Consider the following 20,028-nt stretch of genomic DNA (forward strand, 5'->3'; position numbering starts at 1 on the left):
CTTCCCACTTGTGGGTCTAAGCTGCCATTAACCTGCCCATTGTGTGTTCTTTTTGTGTGTGTAATTGTAAAATTGGATATATATTGAAGGAAGGTCTGAAATATAAGAAACAATACTGTATTGTATACTTAAAACTTTACTAAAAAGGTAGATCTTACATTAAGTGTTCTCATTACGGGAAAGTAATGATAAATAATATGAGGGCAGGAGGAAACTTTTAGAGGTGCTAAATATGTTTGTGGCATAGACTGTGGTGATGATTTCATGGGAATATACATGCCTCCAAACTCCTTAAGCCATATATATTATATACATTCAGGTTTCTGTAGGTCAATCATACTTTAATAAAGTGGTTTTTTAAAAAAACATTGAGCTGAATGGTAATAATAATGAATAATAATAATGAATAAATGTGCCTATCAGAAATTTAAAAGGTTGTGGAATCCATATAGAACATTTAATTTGAGACTGTAGAGTGTTTGGGAGGAGCACACTAACTTTAATCTTTACTAATAAGAATTTAAACACCATGTTTGGTAAATGTGGGTCTGCGGAGCTTACAGGGAGAAAAGCGAACACTGAGGGGGTAGGAAGGGCAGATGAAGTCAGCCTGGGGACCACTTGGCAAGACAACAGGGGATTGGAACATTATGGACCAAACTCAACCACTCATCCACAAATCACAAAGATGCACAAATGCAAAGCAAACTACTACTAAATGGAATTCAGCAAAAGATAAAAAAAGATAATACAGGATGACAAAGTTGGGTTCACTCCAGGGCTAAGAATACTTTAACATTAGAAAAGCTCTTCATTATATTAACAGCTAAAGAAGAAAAATTAAAGAATCATTTAAAAAGATATAGGAAATTTGGCATCTGTTTAGGTCATGAAAGGAACTCCCTTGGGGGAGCTGGGTGGCTCAGTCAGTTAAGCATCTGCCTTTGACTCAGGTCATGATCCCAGAGTCCTGGGATGGAGTCTGCTTCTCCCTCTCCCTTTGCCTGCTACTCTGTCTGCTTGTGCACACTCTCTGTTTAATAAATAAATCTTTAAAAAAGAAAGAAAAGGATTACCTTAATCTGATGAAAGGTAGTTACAAAAATTTCTACAGAAACATTATTCATATTGGTGGAAGATAAAAGCATTCCATTCCAGATCAAGAATGAGCCAGATGCCCTCAACCACCATTTTTCTTTAACACTATATTAAAGGTCCTGGTCAGTGAAATAAGACCAGAAAATTTTGAAATAAATACATAAGGATTGGTAAGGAACTAAATTCTTAGGTGGCAGTTAATTTTCCAGCATATTGAGGATAGTATATTGTCTCTTGTCTTTCATTGCTACCATTGAGAAGTCAACTATCACCTTAACTGGTATATATTTGAAGGTAATCTGTATTTTTTCCCCTTACTCTTGCTTTATCTTTGATCTTCTTCAGCTTACCTGCTGCATTAAAAAGCTAACTTTTGTGACTCACCTATTCTAATTGTTTGTGTATTTCACAAGTGATTTGACTACCTACCTGGAAAACAGGGAAAAATATAAAATGATACTACCCAGAGAAGCACAACAACACAAGAACAAAATGGGCTCTGTAGGGATAAGTTAAAATAAAATGTGAAGCTATATATGGCTAAAATTATAAAATAATTTTCCCAATTTACAGCCTCTAGGAAGGGGTAGAATCATAATTCAAACCTAGACAGAATGCCCTTAGCGTCTAACCACCACGCTATCTTGCCTTGAGCCAGAGAAGGGAAAACAACAGCGTCTCATACCAGATGAAAATATTGCAGTGAAAATTAAAACAAGATATCCTTTCATACTTACTAGATTGCAAAAGTTAAAAGTCTAACAATAGCAAGTATTGGTGAGGCTATACATACAAGAACTCTCTTTTTTTAAAGATTTTATTTATGTATTTGACAGCGAGAGAGAGATAGAGAGGGAACACAAGCAGGGGGAGTGAAAGAGGGAGAAGCAGGCTTCCCGCTAAGCAGGGAGCTCGATGCAGGGCTTGACTCCAGGACCCCAGGATCATTATCTGAGTGGAAGGCAGAGGCTTAACCACCGAGCCACCCACCTGCCCCACATTACAGGACCTCTTATACATTATTTCTGGAATATAAATTGTTGCTGGAATATAAATTGTTACAACCATCTGGAAAGCACTATTTCAAAATCTGGCAAAGTTGAAGCAATATAGTAATTTTGCCTGTAGCTATACACCATAGAGACATGCCCACTGGGTGCAGAAGGCGATATGTACAAGAATGCTTATAGCAATATTGCTATTAATAGCAAATACAAAAATGAAAACCACCTTTAATAGAAAAATAAATAAATGATCTGGTTGTACAACTGAGCAAAGTTTCTTGCTGTTTAAATAGTTTCATTGAGGTTTAATTTAAATACCATAAATTTCACCCATTTTACTTACCATTTTATCACATATTAATGATTTTTAGTAAATCATTTAGAGTTGTGCAACATCATCACAATCCAATTTTAGAACATTTCCATTACCATAAAAAAGATTCCTCGTGCCCATTTGCCATTAACCTTACCTTCCTCTGCCCCAGCCCAAGCAGCCACTAATTTACTAGGTATCTACATATACTTGTCTTTTCTGGACACTTAATATAAATGACATTTTAAAATTTGGTCTTTTGTATCTGGCTTCATTCACTTAGTGTATCATGGTTTTGAAATTCACCCATGTTATAGCAGATATAGTTCTTTCTTTTTTTCTTTATTTTATTTTATTTTATTTATTTATTTGACAGAAAGAGACACAGCAAGAGAGGAAACACAAGCAGAGAGACAGGGAGAAGCAGGCTTCCCGCTGAGCAGAGAGGCCAATGTGGGGCTTGATCCCAGGACCCTGAGATCAGGACCCAAGCCAAAGGCAGATGCTTAATGACTGAGCCACCCAGGCGCCCCAATGGTTAGTTCTTTCTGATTGTTAAAGTATTGTCGTAATGTATGGAGAGACCCATTCACTTTTTTGGCTATTATTAATAACGTTCCTTGAACATCCCATATAAGCCTTTGTATGGATGTGCATTTTTATTTCTTTTGGGTACAAGCCTAGGTGTGGAATTGCTTGAGAGCAAAGGTTCTAACTTTGTGCCCAGGACCTCTCTAGCAGTCTGATGAGAGCTATATGAGCCTCTTCTCAAGGATAATGTTTAAAATTTTTTTAATGCCTTTAAATAAAATATATAGGAATACAAAGAAACAAATTGTATTGAAAAATGGTTATTATCAGCATACTAAAAATGTCATGGGGATATATGTGTTTTTATTAACTCATTGGGGTAGCAAGGTAAACAATTATCAGCAACAAAGTAGTTCACAAGATTAATCTATATTTCAAGATCTCTCTCTGTATTCACCATAATGTGATATGGAAATATCTATGACTTCTATTGGTGATAAAGTCACATATTACTTTGTTGGTTGTCTACTTTATAATTAAAGGAAATGCTAAATTTCAGTTAAAGTTTAGCAAAAATTCTCTTTCATAGATTTCCCCCACCCCCTGGCTGGGTTCTCAGTCTATTAAGAGCTTGAAATATAATGTTATACGGCAGTGAAAATGAATGAAGGAACCTACTCATCTTGACATGAATGAATTTCACAAACATAAGGTTTAAGTTAAAAAGAAAGTTGCAGACGAAAACATACAGTATTATCCTACTTATGTAAAGTTTATTTAACTCCTAAATAATACTATCTGTTGTTCAGGCATTCATACATATATGGTAAAGTATGAAACAATGGATGGTAATGGCAAACAACAAATTCAGAATGGTAATTACCTCTAGGAAGGAGGAGAGGGGTTTGTGCAAGAAGAGAGTAAGGGAGTTTCAACCTTACTTGTAATGATACATTTCTTAGGCTAATAGGTACACAGGCATTGGTTGTATTATTCTATATGTTATTTAAAATGTGTGTGTGTGTGTGTGTGTGTGTGTGTGTGTGTGTTTTAAGTAGGTTCTACGTCCAGCGTGGAGCCCAATGCAGGGCTTGAACTCACGACCTCAAGGCCTGAGCTGAGATCAAGAGTCGGACGCTTAACCAACTGAGCTTCCCAGGCACCCCTCATGTATTTATATTTTATGTTTCTAATGTATTTCCATATGTATGAAATATTTCATAAAACATTTTTAAAAGAGTGAATTAACCCTACTGAAAACAGGTAAAGAAACATTATAGCCTCTACTTAACTATCAATTATAATATTAAAATATTTATGCCCCAAATTGGACCAAAATACTTAAAATGGTTGTACTCAAATTTGTGAAAGTAAAAAATGGGAAGTGAGAATATAATAATGTCTCTTCTTACCCATCATTACCAGTTGAGAATTTGTCTAATTTCTGAAACAAACTGGAAAATTTTAGAGATGTTTAATATTCATTCTCTTCCTATTTTCTTTTACTTTTCAATTATTTGAGCTCTCTGGACTTTCTCCAGACATCTTTTCCAGATAACTTTTAAATTTCATTACACTGTTATGTATAGATTGGAGTTGACAGGCTCTTTTGGTTGTAAGCAATGGAGATTCCCCCAGTCAAATCAGTTTAACCCAATAAACCTATTTATTGGTTAAGATAATAGAAATGTTCAAGGGGCACCTGGGTGTCTCAGTTAAGCAAATGCCTTCAGCCCAGGTTGTGATCCCAGGGTCCTGGGACAGAGTCCCATATCGGGTTCCTCGCCCAGTGGGGAGCCTACTTTTCTCCTTCTCCTTCTGCCGTATCCCCCACTTGTGCTCTCTGGCTCTCTCTGTCAAATGAATAAAATCTTTTAAAAAGAGAGAGATTATTGAAATGTTCAAGCAAAGTTCTAGCTTCAGGCACAGCCTTAATAATGTTGCCAGAACTCCACTCACTCCTCTCCATTTCTCAGTTCTGTCTTCCCCTGCAGTGGTATCACTCTTCGGCAGGTCCTCTCAACATGGTAGCCCTTCGCAAGCCCGGGCATACTTTATCATTACTGGACCGAGTCTCATTGCTTTGGCTGACAGTTGTGTGCCGATCCCTGCACAGTCGCTGTGATGAAAATGCTGATTGGCCCCATCACAGGCATGTTTCCTAGAGCCTAGGGTGACTAGTGTAGACCCACCAAAACCACACGGACTGTGACAGAGGAGGGGGTGGGGCCCCGAAAGAAAATATATTAAAAGACATGAAAGGATATGCAATCAGGACAAACAATAAATGTCCACTACATCATCTGAGGATTGAAACGTCCTCCCATTGTCTAGCACTGGAGGTTCATGCCAGTGTCATGTCGTTCTTAGTAAGTGCAGGATGTCAGACACGTAGGCGTGGGTTCTTCTGCTGAATGATGCGTGCTGATCAGGACTGGTTTTCAGAACTAGCAATCATGGCAAGAGAAATTTCAACTTGGTCAAGAAAAGTCTGGACCATTGTAAAAGGCCAGGACTCCCATGTTCTGTAAAATTTAATAATATTAATGGTGTTTCCTATTCAGATCCTCCATTTGCTACTTCCATGATAAAGTCCTACATGAATACTATATAATTCTGTAAATCTTTCCAGTAAAGTTAAATAAAAAAGAAGGATTTGTTTAATACCAATGGATTCAATGCTGTGTACTGACATAATGGGAAAATTATTCAGGAACATTTCATTCTGGAGGAAATACTGCCCACATTGACAATGCCTCAACATACCTGGGCTTATAAAAAACAAACAAACAAACAAACTATAATCCATACTTTCTGAGCACATGAGTTTGTTGGCAACAACAACGAAAAAGTTATCTTGGGATTCAACAGATACTAGCAGGGCTCAAAGAGTTTTCTGTAACAGAAAAGGATACAATGGCATATGATATTTACCCATTCTTCGCACAATAGTCAAGGAAATTTCCTGAGGGGTTCCCTATTTATGAACATTCTTCCTATCAAAAGAGGTAGCCAGAATTTTTTTAAGATTGATTTATTTTTAGAGAGAGAAAAAGAGACAGTTGGGGGGAGGGGCAGACGGAGAGAATTTTTCAAGCAGACTCCCCACTGATTACGAAGCCCAGTGAGGGGCTTGATCTCAGGACCTATAAGATCATGACCTGAGCCAAAACCAAGAATCAGGCACTTAATCGAATGAACCACCTAGGCACTCCCGATAACCAGAATTTTGCTTATAAGAGACTAAACTGAGGGAGAAAAATAAATATGATTTACTACTGTATGTCAGGAACTCATGCTAAGCCGTAGGAATATATGAGTGAAGAGAGGAGCTTATAGTTTAATGGAGGAAACCTACAGACAAGTAATTATAATAATGATCAATATTTTGATGAAATGAATAACGTGCATTGTGATACATAGAATAAGGGTCAGCAAGAAAAAGAATGAAACGGGATGGTAAAGGTACTGGGAAGGCTTTGATGGGGAATAAATGTCTTACTGGAGACTTGGGCTAAGTCTTAAGGACAAATAGGAATTATCCCTATACAAAGGGTAGGGCAGGAATGGGAAGAGAAACTCAGAGTCAACAGAGAAATCAGCAAATACGGCAGGTTTGGTGAACTAAAAACAGGCTTTAGTAAAGGAGGTATGTAACTGAAGACATAGGCTCTTCCTGGTAAGCCCTGAGAAGGGTACCTACTAAAATGTAACTGTCAAGTATCCATTGAGATTTTATTCATGTAACTGCAATTAATTTTGTCTTTTCTTTTTTTTTTTTAAGATTTCATCTATTTATTTGACAGAGAAAGAGAGAGCACAGGCAGAGGGAAAGGGAGAATTAGGCTCCCTGTCGAGGAGGGAGACTGATGAGGGGCCTGATCCCAGAACTCTGGGATCATGACCTGAGCCAAAGGCAGATGTTTAACTGATTGAGCCACTCAGGCGCCCCTGACTCATTTCTGCTGTCGTGTCACAAAAGCAGCCACAGACAACACATGAGCACAGGGACGCGGCTTATGTCCTAGGAGAACGTGATTCACAGACAGAGGCCACTTCACCAAGGTTTCTAGTAAGTGAAAGAGCTGTCAGTTAAACCGAGGGGTTTGGATCCCCCAAATAGTGGTCCTTCCTAGCCTCCCTAAGCCCCACAAAAAACCTTGAACTTTTAATATCTGCCTGGATACACTTGCCTCTCGCTTTTCTCTCACACTGTCACCCACCAGAGGCCATCTGAGATCTTGGTCTGTTTGGAAAATGGTGCTCAACAGAGAAGGGAAACCCTGCCCCTCTCCTTTCAGTGCATCCTTTGCTCTGGAGAGGCGGGAGGCACAAATTCTATACAGAGAATGGCTTTTCTTGTCCCAGGTTAAACACCTTACAAGTTTTCCGACTTCTTCCCCTCCTCAGCAGCCTGCCTGGGCATGGCACCTAAGTGCTCCCGGAATGGATTTTGGCTGCGTGCAGGTTACAGGGAACACCGCATTCCGATTCTGAATTTATTTTCCTCCCCTCATAGCCTCCCGCAAATAGAGTAAATCATAGTTAGCGTGCAAGCCTTAACATAAAAGCCTATTAAACCCATTACATAGCTGAAATATAGCACTCTTCCACCGCTAGAAGTTCTGTCATGTTTAGTAAAAGTGAGGCTCTCGGACCATGAAACTCACACTGAAAGGCATAAAAATATTTAAGAAGTAGGAACTCCAAGCCTTTGGGGGAAGGGAGAAAAAGAATGAAACCGGCTACCTTTAATAATTTATTTCTCTCGTTCTTTATCCTCTTTTGAATTTGAGAAAATCCTTAAGGCTTAGAAGGGACTTGTGCATGCCAAACAATTTATCTCTATGAATTCCTTTTTTGTGCACTTCACATGTCACAGACATACAATAATGCCGCCATTACTTGCCAGTTGCATGAACTTTGATCTCAAATGGGTCATGGGTCGGTTTCAAACAAAGCACTAAATGTGAAATGATAAGCAACTTCCATGCCTATGATATTACGAGATTTTATTTTTCACACAGTGGGCACAATAGTGTATTTCTGTTTTTATTTTTCAGTTAATGACGATACTGTGGGTACTGCTAGAAGTCGGGGACAGGTCTAACAATTTCCTTGAAAACTTCTCAGCATTACACAATCCAGTATAAGATATCTTATTTCCTAACCATTTAATGGACATTTCATCGTTCATGAATATTAGAGGATGTTATAAAAGAAAGGCCATTGACAAAATTTGCCTTATAATTGAAAATCTCACATTTTAAGAGTTATGACATTGGTCACTGGGTTTTTTGAAGTTTTTATTTCAGTTCTAGTTAGTTAACATACAGTGTAATATCAGTTTAAGGGGGACAATATAATGATCCCCCACTTCCATAGATCACCCAGGGCCCATCACGACATGTGCATTCCTAAATGCCCTCCCCTATTTCACCCATCCCTCCATACTCTCCAGAGTTAAAAGTCTGATTCTTGAGGGGAGCCTGGATAGCATCTGCCTTCGGCTCAGGTCATGATCCCAGATCCTGGGATCGAGGCTTTCGTTGGGCTCCCTGCTCTGGGGGACATCTGCTTCTCCCTCTATCCTTACCTGGGCTTGTGCTCATGCTCTCTCTCTCTCTCAAATAAATAAATAAAATCTCAAAAGCAAAACAACAACAAAAGGAGTCTGCTTCTTGGTTTCCCTCCCTCTCTCTCTTTTTTAAAACTGATCGATGGTAAGACCCGGTTTCACAAAGCCGTTACTGAAGCTATGGGTATTTATGCACGAAGCTGTAATAATTTTAAAACCTTCAGTTAGCAGAAATCTCTATCATTGATGTAAGTCACATAAGAAGTGTTAAATAGCACACATTTTATATTAAAATGTGAGGCAGGGTATTTATAGCAAGACCACTATTGTAGCTTCAATATTAAGATATGGAAATGAACTTGGACCTATGACCAAAAGTGCTCAGGTCCAGCTGGGTGTGCTGAGTAACTGAGTGTTACGAATGGTCACGACATCGTTAAAGTTTCAGAGTATAACCAACTATCTCTACGCAAACCCCCCATCTTTTTGCTCGTCCTCTATGGTCCTGGATTATTCTAGAAGGTTTGTGAATTTTGTCTTATGAGAACCCACAAACCCAAGAATCCAATAATATAGCTCTGATTCAATTTAATTAAGTGTACTAACTCTGAGTTATATGCTCATTTTAAAGAAATGGCAGTTATGATTATTTCTAAAATATTATTTTAGTACTTTATGAATTATATAGATTGTAGTTTGGCCAACCTGAGGCCTTTAAAATTATCACCATCATTATTATTTTGTACTAGTAGGTTAAACGTGAACAGCCAATGTGTGCAACCATGTCCTCACAGTGATGAATTTTATAACTCTTAAAGCTAGGATTCTCAGTTATTACATTTTGTTAATCACTTTTCTCTTATTAAAGCCTTTTTAATAAGACTCACAAAATTATTAATGACATCGCTCCTCTTTTATAGTTAAACTCCTACTCCAATTCACCAAACTACTGCGTGCAAGATGGGTTGACAACTTCTAAAATTCTTGTGATTATTCTAGATAGGCTTTATCGGAAGCATTTTTGAAATACTGATGATCACAAAAATCTCCCCCCATTTTACAATAGTTCCTAACTTCATGTAAGGTACACACAACGTAAACCACTAGCCTCTTGCCTTTTCAGTAAAAGTAGAATTCACACCAAAGGGATTCAACCATTTATAACATTCTCTCTGTTCAGTAGGATTATTTTTACATCTTTAGGGCATTGTAGGTTAAGAAAGCTGGCACAAAAGACTACATTTTATGCTTTTATAATGCATAGCTCTCAGGAATTACACTGAAACACTTTGAGAGTTAAAATATCCCTACGTTTGAGGTTGGCTGTCAGATGTGTTATATGTAGCATAAGGACTGAGTATGAGGATTTTCTAACTCTACCTTCCTGAAAATCAAGTCTAGCCACCCTGCTATATTTTGTAGGACCCTCTCCACTGGATAAGACATGGTTCTTCAAAGAGTTATTTAAAGTGGTTGAGAAAAGATTTTCTCCCCAACTGGGCAGTTGAGAAGCTCTGCCTGAGGTGAGCTCAGAAACGCTTCCTGGTCAGAAGGCCCAGGGGGCCAGGAACCCCACAGGGAGGACGACACACTCCTCCGTGTAAGGGATCTGTGCTCTCTGACCTCAGCAGAAAAGCTGATTCATACCCAGGGGGACAAGGCTGAGGAGTTACTGCAAGCAAGCCACTTAGCTTGCTGATGCGAAAGCCTAACTTAAGTATGTCAACAAGCAACACTTTCTGGGTGCTCAGGAATGGGTTTCTACCACAGCCCTTCTGGCTGCCTCTGTTAATCTTTGAACTCTCTTTTTCTGAATTTGAGAATGAGTCATGGCTTTAACTCGTCCGGCCTCAATGGCCTGCCCTAGGATTTCCAGGTCAAAGGAAAAGGATAAAAGAGGAAAATGGCAGCTGCCAACTGAAGAGAGGCCCGTGACAAGGGTTTGTGTTGAAAAATAATGCCGACCTCAAGATGACCTTCAGGACAACAGCACTCCCTGCTCCTGGATAACTGAGCCTCGATGACAATACAACATCTAGAAGGAAAATGCAGCTTTCTTTTACTTACCACATTTTGAGTTTTGCTATATTTAGTATGAATGGCTACTCTTGATGGGAAATCTGCTGTCCTGATCTATATAGAAAGCAACGGGTTCCCGGAGATTCAAAGGGAACATGTGTGACTGGTTCTCCAAGAGAGAAAATCATACATAAACATACAAAGGTTTTGAAGGCCCTGGCCTAGTGACCGCATCACCCAGTATTTACTGTTGATAAAACTGGGTATGATTTTGTTTTCTTCCTGGTTTTCATTTTATGACAGTCATTTTAGGCATCCAATTGTCAGTGTTCTGTAGAGGTCCTGAAGCCAAAATGATGCCCCCCCCCTTGACCAAATTAGATATAAACAAGGAAATCTGAACTGAGGGAAGAAGAAAATCACATTTCAAAGATTCAATAACCAGTATAATGTTCCTAATTATCCTGCCAGATGAAATTTTAAGACCTCAAATTAGAGAAGAATATGTTAAGTTAGGTCAATGTGGTTTTCTGGTCAAATATATTGTTTGACCTAATTACTAAATTTAAAAAATACATCCAAGATGAACTTTAGGAACTGAGAAAGCCCTGAGGTCACATCTCATCATCTACCAGGCAGACCCCATCTGCGGCCCCAAATTCCAATGAGCGATCCATTGCTGCTGAAATTTATTCTCTAAATTGTTTATTATCAAATGATAAACTATTAAATAAACACAATAAGTTTTCCATATGTGACTCAGCAGGCTAGCCGCTTAATTTTAGTAAGTTCCAAAGCACAGATTTCACATTTTCCTAACCATCTAGAATGGAGTAAACACTCGTTGTCACAAGTCATCATTCTATATTATCCTCAAAATAAACCCATGAGGTTGGGATCACCGCTCCATTCTACAGATGCAGATGGCAAGGCTCAGTGAGCTTGGGAATATTCAGTAGAGATTCACTCATCCCAACAATTATTGGTTGAGGGCCTGCGATGAGCCAGGCACAGCTAGCAGATACACTTAAACCAAAATCTAATAAGCACCCCTATTGTCAGAAACATGGCGGCAATATTTTCCTCAAGACAGAGAAGCAGAGCAGTTTCCAACCTATTTGAGCTGCCCCATGAGCTGAAATCTCTTTGCTATTCCAGTACTGTGCCAAGCAACCTCTGACAATCTGAGAGCTGGGAGGTAATGGCTTTATCTAGCCTCTGGAATACTAATTATAGGCAAAATGGTGAGGTGGGGCTGTAAGCCAGAAAGGCCCACCACAGGGCCTTTCTCTGGACTTGCTCTCCTCTCTGCCCATGTCGCACCTTTTCTATTTCTATTAACTCTTATTTGAAAAGCAGTCTTCTAAAAAGTAGGTTCTTGGGGCACCTGGGTTGCTCAGCAGGTTAAGCATCTGCCTTCAACTCAGGTCATGGTCCCAGGGTTCTGGGATCGAGCCCCACACTGGGCTCCCTGCTCACTGGGGAGCCTGCTTCTCCCTCCTCCCACTGTTGCTCCCCGTGCTTATTTTCTCTCTCTCTCTGTCAAATAAATAAATAAAATCTTAAAAAAAAAATAGGGTCTTTACAGGAAAAAAAGGCCTGATTAAGGAAAAAAAAGAAAAAAGCAAAATACACACGGTTTAAAAAAAAAAAGAGGTTTAACTTCTTTTTCTCTATTTTTCAGCAAAATATAAATTACCAAAATTAGCCTAAGAAAAGAATAAAAATCTATGCCAACCAATAATGATAAGAGATAACTAAAGACGTACCTTTAACAAAATCTTCAGACTCAGGTGGTTCCAGATACAGTCTTGAAAAACTGATGATTCATGTCATTTAATGCACTCTAGCTCAAGAAAAAATGCATTAATCTCCATTTTATCCAGCTACAACAACACCTTATTAACAAAACCCAATAGACAGTACAAACAAGAAACTTATAAATCAGTTTTGTTTATGAATATAGATGCAAAATTGTAGGTCAAATATTATCAATCCAGCAATAAATAAAAAGAGGAACAATTTGGTTTATTCTTATGCAAGGATACTTCAGTATAAATAATCTTTCGAGAGAATGCATTATACCAAAAACTTCAGTGTGAAAATGAATATTGCTATAATTATAACGATAGTATACTAAAATGAGACTTATCAAAATTCACCATCCATTCCTAATTTTAAAATCCTCCAAATAAAATAGATGTGAAAGGAAAATCTGATAGACACTGTTTGGCACGATCCAAGAGCAACATCAAGCTAAACAGTGAAACCAAAGCCATTTTCCTAGTAAAATCAGAATATCCACAGCGGCATTATTATTCAACATCACCTCAGAGCTAATATATTAGATAAGAAAAAAACTTATAGATATTGGAAAATAAAAAACAAAATTATTATTTTTTGCAGGATGTAATTATAGACACAGAAACTCAAAAAACTGGTTTAATAAATTAATACTATAAAAAATTAGCATACTGTATGACAGATGCTTTTCCACATGTTTACATTTACTAAATCATTTATTCCTCATTTCATCCTATGAATTGTATTTTTTCCAGACAATATACCTAATTCATATGATGAATCTATAGTCCCAGATCGCACAACCAAAAAATAAGAAACCTAGAATATGAACTCATACTCTATAGCTCCAGAAACTGGGCACTACCTTAATTTGCTTCTTGCATCATTAACTAGAAAAATATATTTAGGGATGCCTGGGTGGCTAGGTCAATTAAGCATCTGCCTTTGGCTCAGGTCATGATCCCAGGGTCCTGGGATCAAATCCTGCATCAGGCTCCTTACTCAGCAGGGAGCCTGCTTATCCGTCTGCCTGCTGTTCCCCCTGCTTGTGCTTGGTCTCTCTCTCTCTCTGAAAAATAAATAAATAAACTTTTCTTTTAAAAAAAGAAAAATAGCTTCTCGGCCTTTTGGCTAAGATCAAGTGTAGTAAAAAGAAAAATATATTTACAACATATAATAACAACCATCATACCACCAATATACAATGAATTTTAAAAATTAATAATAATGATAATAATAATAATAATAATAATAGGTAAGCAACTCAATAGAAACACTGCCAAAGGATATGAATGGTTAAATCACAGAACAGTACGTTCAACTGGCCAATTAGCATAAAAAATGGTCAACCTACCAGACAAATACAAGCAAAAGCAGTAGGCAAATTACAAAGATTGATAAAAATCAAGTGCTATCAAGGATACTGGAAAAAAGTATCTTACCATCTTATACTCAGATGTTCCTGGTGGGAGCTTAAGAATGAATTGCTATACTTTTAAAATCTGGCCCTAAAACTGAAAATGTAATATACACATACTCTTTTACCCACAAATTTCACGTTGGGGAATCTCTCTTATCAAAATAAAAACATGGGGATGTAAGACTACTGCATATGAATACTTACTACAACATTGCTCTAGTTGCAATTAGTTACGATACAACCATTGTAAGCAATACTGTGTAGATGAAAAAGGAAAAATAAGATTTCATATCGGTTACTCTTTAGGGATGTCCACATATCGTTAGGTGAGAAGGCAATTGCCAAATACTGTATAGACGATCCTATCATTTTTAACAATCAGACGTTGTAAGGTATTTGCTTTTATCTGGGCATTGAGAAAGGCTGTTAATATCGGCTTCCCCTGGGAGTGAAATAAAGGAGGCAGGTACAAAGGCAAAGACTTAAATACATGAACTGTCCCACTTGAAAAAAAAAAAAGTAATCTGAAACTGAATACCTGAAAGGGTGCCAGGCTTTCTCAGTCAGCGGAGCATGCGAGTCTTTCAGGGTCATGAGTTCGAGCCCCACGTTGCAGGTAGAAATTATTCTAAAACAAAAAACAAAAAATTAAAAAATGGAATACCTATAAATGCAGTGAACATTTCTGGAAGATACTCAAAAGGGGAGTGGAATTTGACTACAGTAAGGGAAGAAGGCTTTTCTCTTTATAAGTATTTTTAAAAATCTGATTAAATAGGGGCACCTTGGTGGCTCAGTCGGTTGAGCATATATGACTCTCCATTTCGCCCTAAGTCATGATCTCAGGGTCATGAGATGGAGACCTACGACCAACTCCCCTCTCAGTGGGCAGCCTGCTTCTCTCCTTCTTCCTCTGCCCCTCCCCCGCTCACAAGTGCGCTCTCTTTCTAAAATAAATAACTAAATCTTTTTTTTAAATTCTTTTAAATATTTGAAAAATCTGATAAACTAATTCCAGTGATTTAAAAATAACTTCATGTTACTCTTCAAGGGATATTTAAATGTTAATGGGTAACACAGCTCTTTTTATCTGGGAGGAATAAGTCCATTTCAAATAGAGCATCAGGGCCAAGAAGAAAGAGACTCTCCACATCATACCAAAGGGTATGATTGACTTGGTCTACCTATTCATCATACCTCTTTTAAAATGTTTCCTGTGTCACATGGAAAACTTCAGCTCTTGAACTTAAAAGGAACTTTTCAGGATTTCAAGGAAGCTTGGAGGGGTGCACTTGGCATTGGAGTAATAATCCATGAGACATGGAGGGAAGATGTTGATAAACACAACGTACACACCTATTAGCACTCTTCACACCACCAACCGCATGTCATTTTGGCATCAGGCTGATTCACACATCAGAAAGAACCAGAAACCTTTCTGTGTCCAAATTACTTTTTGTTTCCATGTCTCAAGGAAACCTGAAGTTTGGTGATTGCATTTCACAAGGACACTGGTAAAAGCCATTTGTAGCTATCTAACTTAATGTGACCAACAAAAGGTAGGCATTGATCACACAAAGAACAGAGGGCAATATTAAGAAAAGAAATATTCTGCTATCATTCCTGGGCAAGTCCAGTGGGCAGAGATTACAATTATCAATAAATAAAAAAAAAGAAACCAATTACCTACATAAGTCATGCTATAATATCTGAACTGGTTGGATATGAGGAAGCACAAAGAAACACTTAAAAGTTCTTATTTGGAAGAACTCAAGTTCAATTTTTCTCTTTTTATTGTCTTAATAAATCACACATTAAATAAATACTGTTGAAGGTAAAAAATTAAATGAAACGTGTTGAATGTCAGGTTGAGTAGGAAATTTTAATTGCAGAATAATGGATATAGATGGATATAGATGACACTTTTAAGTAAAGTTATCACTTCTTTTCTCCCATCTCAGCTCCTAACACAAAGTGATAATTGCTTTAAAGGCAAAATAGTTCTGGATACACTGATAGGTTTTTTTTTCCCCCCAAGGACTATAAGTAGCAAATTTCAACACCCAATGAATCATGTTATTTCTCATCTCACTTAACAAATTCTAATAGGTGGCTAAAAGTCTCTTACAGGGTATTCATTTATCTCAGTACAAAACATCTGAGGTTGAAATCTGGCCCAGAAAATGGAGCAGAAAGATCAGGAAAGGGAAATTATAAAACCATCATCACAAGTAATATTCTGTTCTGTGGAACCTGAATCATACCATTTTCACTATCAATAGATTTCCTTCTCAAAAAAAAAAAAGAAAGAAAAAAAGAATCAAAAATTTAGAAATCTCAATAAAATATCGACAAAGACGGAGTCTCCTAAATGAACTCATTGTGAGAGTGTTCAAAGAAAATGGGAAAAATATACTACATAAGGGCTTTTTACAGAAATGGAATAAACACTTGCAACATTCACAGAATGGACAGAAGATAATTGTGGTCAATTATATTATACTCCTACTCCTGAGAAAATATCTCACAGTCCAGGAAATGAGTTCTGAGATCCTTCCTGGATGTGGTAATATGTCCCAGTGAGCCTTATTGTCTATTAAATCCTTACTCTCACACAGTCAAAGAGTGGATATACATTTTTATTGATTTTTATGAACCACACCTTTTGTTCCAAAACAGACTTTTAAGATAGCTTAAAAGGACAAACACAATGTAAGACGACTTCATCAATTAAAAGTACAAGCAAAGAAGAAAGGAAAATATGGATGGCAGCAGAAATGGAGAAAAATCAAGGCCAAAGAAGACACACGGTAATAACCTTACTCTTGCTATCATGGGCTACAGATTTGGTGCTAAGCTCTCTAGCAGCACCTGAGAAGAGGAAGACATCAAACTCGAGTATATTCTTACAAAGGGAAAAAAATCCTGATGAAGCTTCAGCATTGGTTCCGATCATATCATTTGTAGTAATACTGAAAAATACAGCAGAGGAGGGGCACCTGGATGGCTCAGTCGTTAAGTGTCTGCCTTCGGCTCCCGGCTCAGCAGGACGTTTGCTTCTCCCTCTCCCACTCCCCCTGCTGTGTTTCCTCTCTCACTGTGTCTCTCTCTGTCAAATGAATAAATAAAATCTTTATATATATATGTGTATGTATGTATATGTATATGTATATGTATATGTATATATATAGCAATGGAGTAGATCTAACTCATAGAGTGTTTACTATAATTTCAGGTAATCTTCTGCATACATTACATGTATTAAATCATTTAATCCTCACAAAATCGAATGAAGTAGATAATACTATTATTCCTTTTTTATAGATCAGGAAACCAAGGAACAAAGAGGTTATGTATCTTGCCCAGGATCATGCACATAGCAGGGGATAAAGGGAGACACTTCTAAATGTGGACTTAGATAAACAAGGTATAATCTTCAGGTCTGAGTAAGTACAAACCTACAAAAACAAGCCAGCTAATAAATGATCCTATTTGAATCTAAATGCTGCTTGCAACATTAATACGGCATTGAGTGTAATGAGGAAAGTTCATTGGAGTTTGGAGTGCTACAACCTGATGACTCGATTTCCCCCTCATTTTTCTCTAATTAGACTACTGAGAAACCTAGGTGATATGGCCTGTTGTAATACCGTTTGGCCTTCCTTCGGTGAGAAGACATTCTCAATATATCAAGCACACCAGTAGTTTTTTTCCTCATTAGCCGGCAGCAACTCAAGAAATACCACTCAGCATCAGCCCTTTTAGAAACACAAACAGAAAGGCAGGCAGTGCAACTACGGAGCAGTTTCCAACCATAAGATTAATAAAAAGGATCCAAAATATGCATATATCATTTTGTTTTCTAGAATGTCATTTAAATAAAAACACAAAATTTCAGCCCTCTTGTGAATAACTGTCAAGTCCCCTCTCTTGAGAATCACTTTTTTTTTTTTAAATTAACATATAATGTATTAGTAGCCCCAGGGGTACAGGTCTGTAAATCATTAAGCTTACACATGTCACATCACTCACCATAGCACATACCTTCCCCAATATCCATAACCCAACCACCCTCTCCGTAGCCCCCCACCCCCCAGCAACCCTCAGTTTGTTTTGCGAGATTAAGAATCTCTTATGGTTTGTCTCCCTCCCCATCCCATCTTGTTTCATTTTTTCCTTCCCTACCTCCCAAACCCCCACTTCACCTCTCAAATTCCTCATATCAGGGAGATCATATGATAATTGTCTTTCTCTGATTGACTTATTTCGCTCAGCATAAAACCCTCTAGTTCCATCCATGTCATTGCAAATGGCAAGATTTCATTTCTTTTGGTGGCTGCATAGTATTCCATTGTATATATATACCACATCTTCTTTATCCATTCATCTGTTGATGGACATCTAGGTTCTTTCCATAGTTTGGCTATTGGGAACATTGCTGCTATAAACATTCAGGTGCACGTGCCCCTTCAGATCACTACATTTGTATCTTTAGGGTAAATACCGAGTAGTGCGATTGCTGGGTTGGGGAATCACTTTTTTTTTTTAAGAAACCTACTTGATAACGTTCTTCATTAAAAAATTTGGGGCGCCTGGGCGGCTCAGTGGGTTAAGCTTCTGCCTTCAGCTCAGGTCATGGTCCTGGGGTCCTGGGATTGAGCCCTGCATCGGGCTCTCTGCTCAGCAGGGAGCTCTCTCTTTCCCCTCTCCATCTACCTGCTGCTCTGCCTACCTGTGATCACTCTCTCTGCCAAATAAATAAATAAAATCTTTAAAAAAATAAAAAAATAAAAATTTAATTCCTTCAAGTATGACTAATCTTCATAGTAGAAGACAGTTGTTTCCCATGGCAGGGGGTGGGGGGGAGCAAAATAAAGAGCACGTGTGGAATTACATTACTAACGGTGTAGGCGTTTCTACCAAAAAAGACAAGGATCTTGAAAATAGAGTGATGACATCACATCAATGGGCAACTCAGTAAAAATAATGATGATGATCTGGTTGGATCTGGGGGCATATTTTTAAGTAGAGGGAAGCCAAGCTTTGGGGAAAGAAGTTTGCGGCAATGAACTTAGTGATGTCAAGTATCTGAATTCAGCAACCATGTGTTGGTTGACTATGGACCCACGGACTTCTTCGACATCCAGTGGCTCTTGTACAGAAAGCAAAAGGGCCTGACAAGAAACTGAAGCTGAATGAACACATTCTATTTGTATTCACAGATGGGCTGAGAGAATATTCCTTAGAAGTATACCATCCAAGAATATATATTTATATGAAGTCCTAAGCTTAGACATCAACACCACCTTAAGGATGCATCATTATTTCATTTGTATCCATTTTCCATACTCTTAACAGGATGCTTTTAAACTGACTTAAACAATAAGAGAACATAGCGTCTGATCTAACGAAAAGTCCACTGGAGGTAGGACTTCTGAGTTGGCTGATTTAGCAGCTCAAACAAGTCCAGGCTCCCATCAGTCATCTCACTCCAGCTCACTGCTTTGCCTTCCACAATGGGGACTTCTTCCTACAACAGGTTTCCCGGTGATCAAGGCCTGGTTGTCCAAAGTAATGAGGGTATAGGAGTCCTCTTTCATATTTTCAGGGAGCAAATACATTTCTCCCCCAATTATGCAATAAGATCACCTCCTTTCAGTCAGGCCCAGCATAGGTCCCATTACCCACAGAATGCCATGAGCTGATTGCTTAAGTCAGGTTACATAACCATCGCAGGTAAGAGATAAAAGATCATCATAATTGCTTTCAACCAGTTAAGTCTATCCAGAAGTTGGGGTTGAGGTCACCTTCCCCTAAATCACTTGGGCTGCATTTTGTGGATGCCTGTATAAAGCCAGAGTTCCCCTGTGAAAGGGTAAGCTGGGATAGGGTGCTGGGTTGACAATTAACAGATCTTCTAGCCACAAAACCTTTTCCTGAGAATGTCAAGGGAAAATATTTTGTGTTATGCCCTGGTATATCTCCGGTGGGCTATAGGGGGCAGTAGTGACTCAGCACTTAGTGAATTTCTGCAGTGTAGTGAAGGTCACTTCCTGGAGAGGTATTTTTCCTTAAGAGTCAAATACCACTTGCTGTTACTAAATCATACCAGAAATAACTGGCATTTTCATCAATTAAAATCACAGCTGCTTAGAGTCAAAAGCATTGAGATATTGATTGGTTCTTTTTTATCAGTATCTCATTATAGGGCTTTTCTGTATTTTTGACTTAACAGACAGAATGATTTGAGCTAGCAAGAACA

The 20,028-nt window shown here is 38.1% G+C and overlaps 1 pseudogene; it reads left to right on the plus strand.

Moving 5' to 3' along the window:
- Positions 1 to 13,457: 13,457 nt before the first annotated feature.
- Positions 13,458 to 13,534, plus strand: LOC116876971 (annotated as a pseudogene).
- The last annotated feature ends 6,494 nt before the right edge of the window (positions 13,535 to 20,028 follow it).

This window comes from Lontra canadensis, unplaced genomic scaffold (assembly GCF_010015895.1).
Source record: "Lontra canadensis isolate GAN:19392208 unplaced genomic scaffold, GSC_riverotter_1.0 scaffold48, whole genome shotgun sequence".
Taxonomy (NCBI): Eukaryota; Metazoa; Chordata; class Mammalia; order Carnivora; family Mustelidae; genus Lontra; species Lontra canadensis.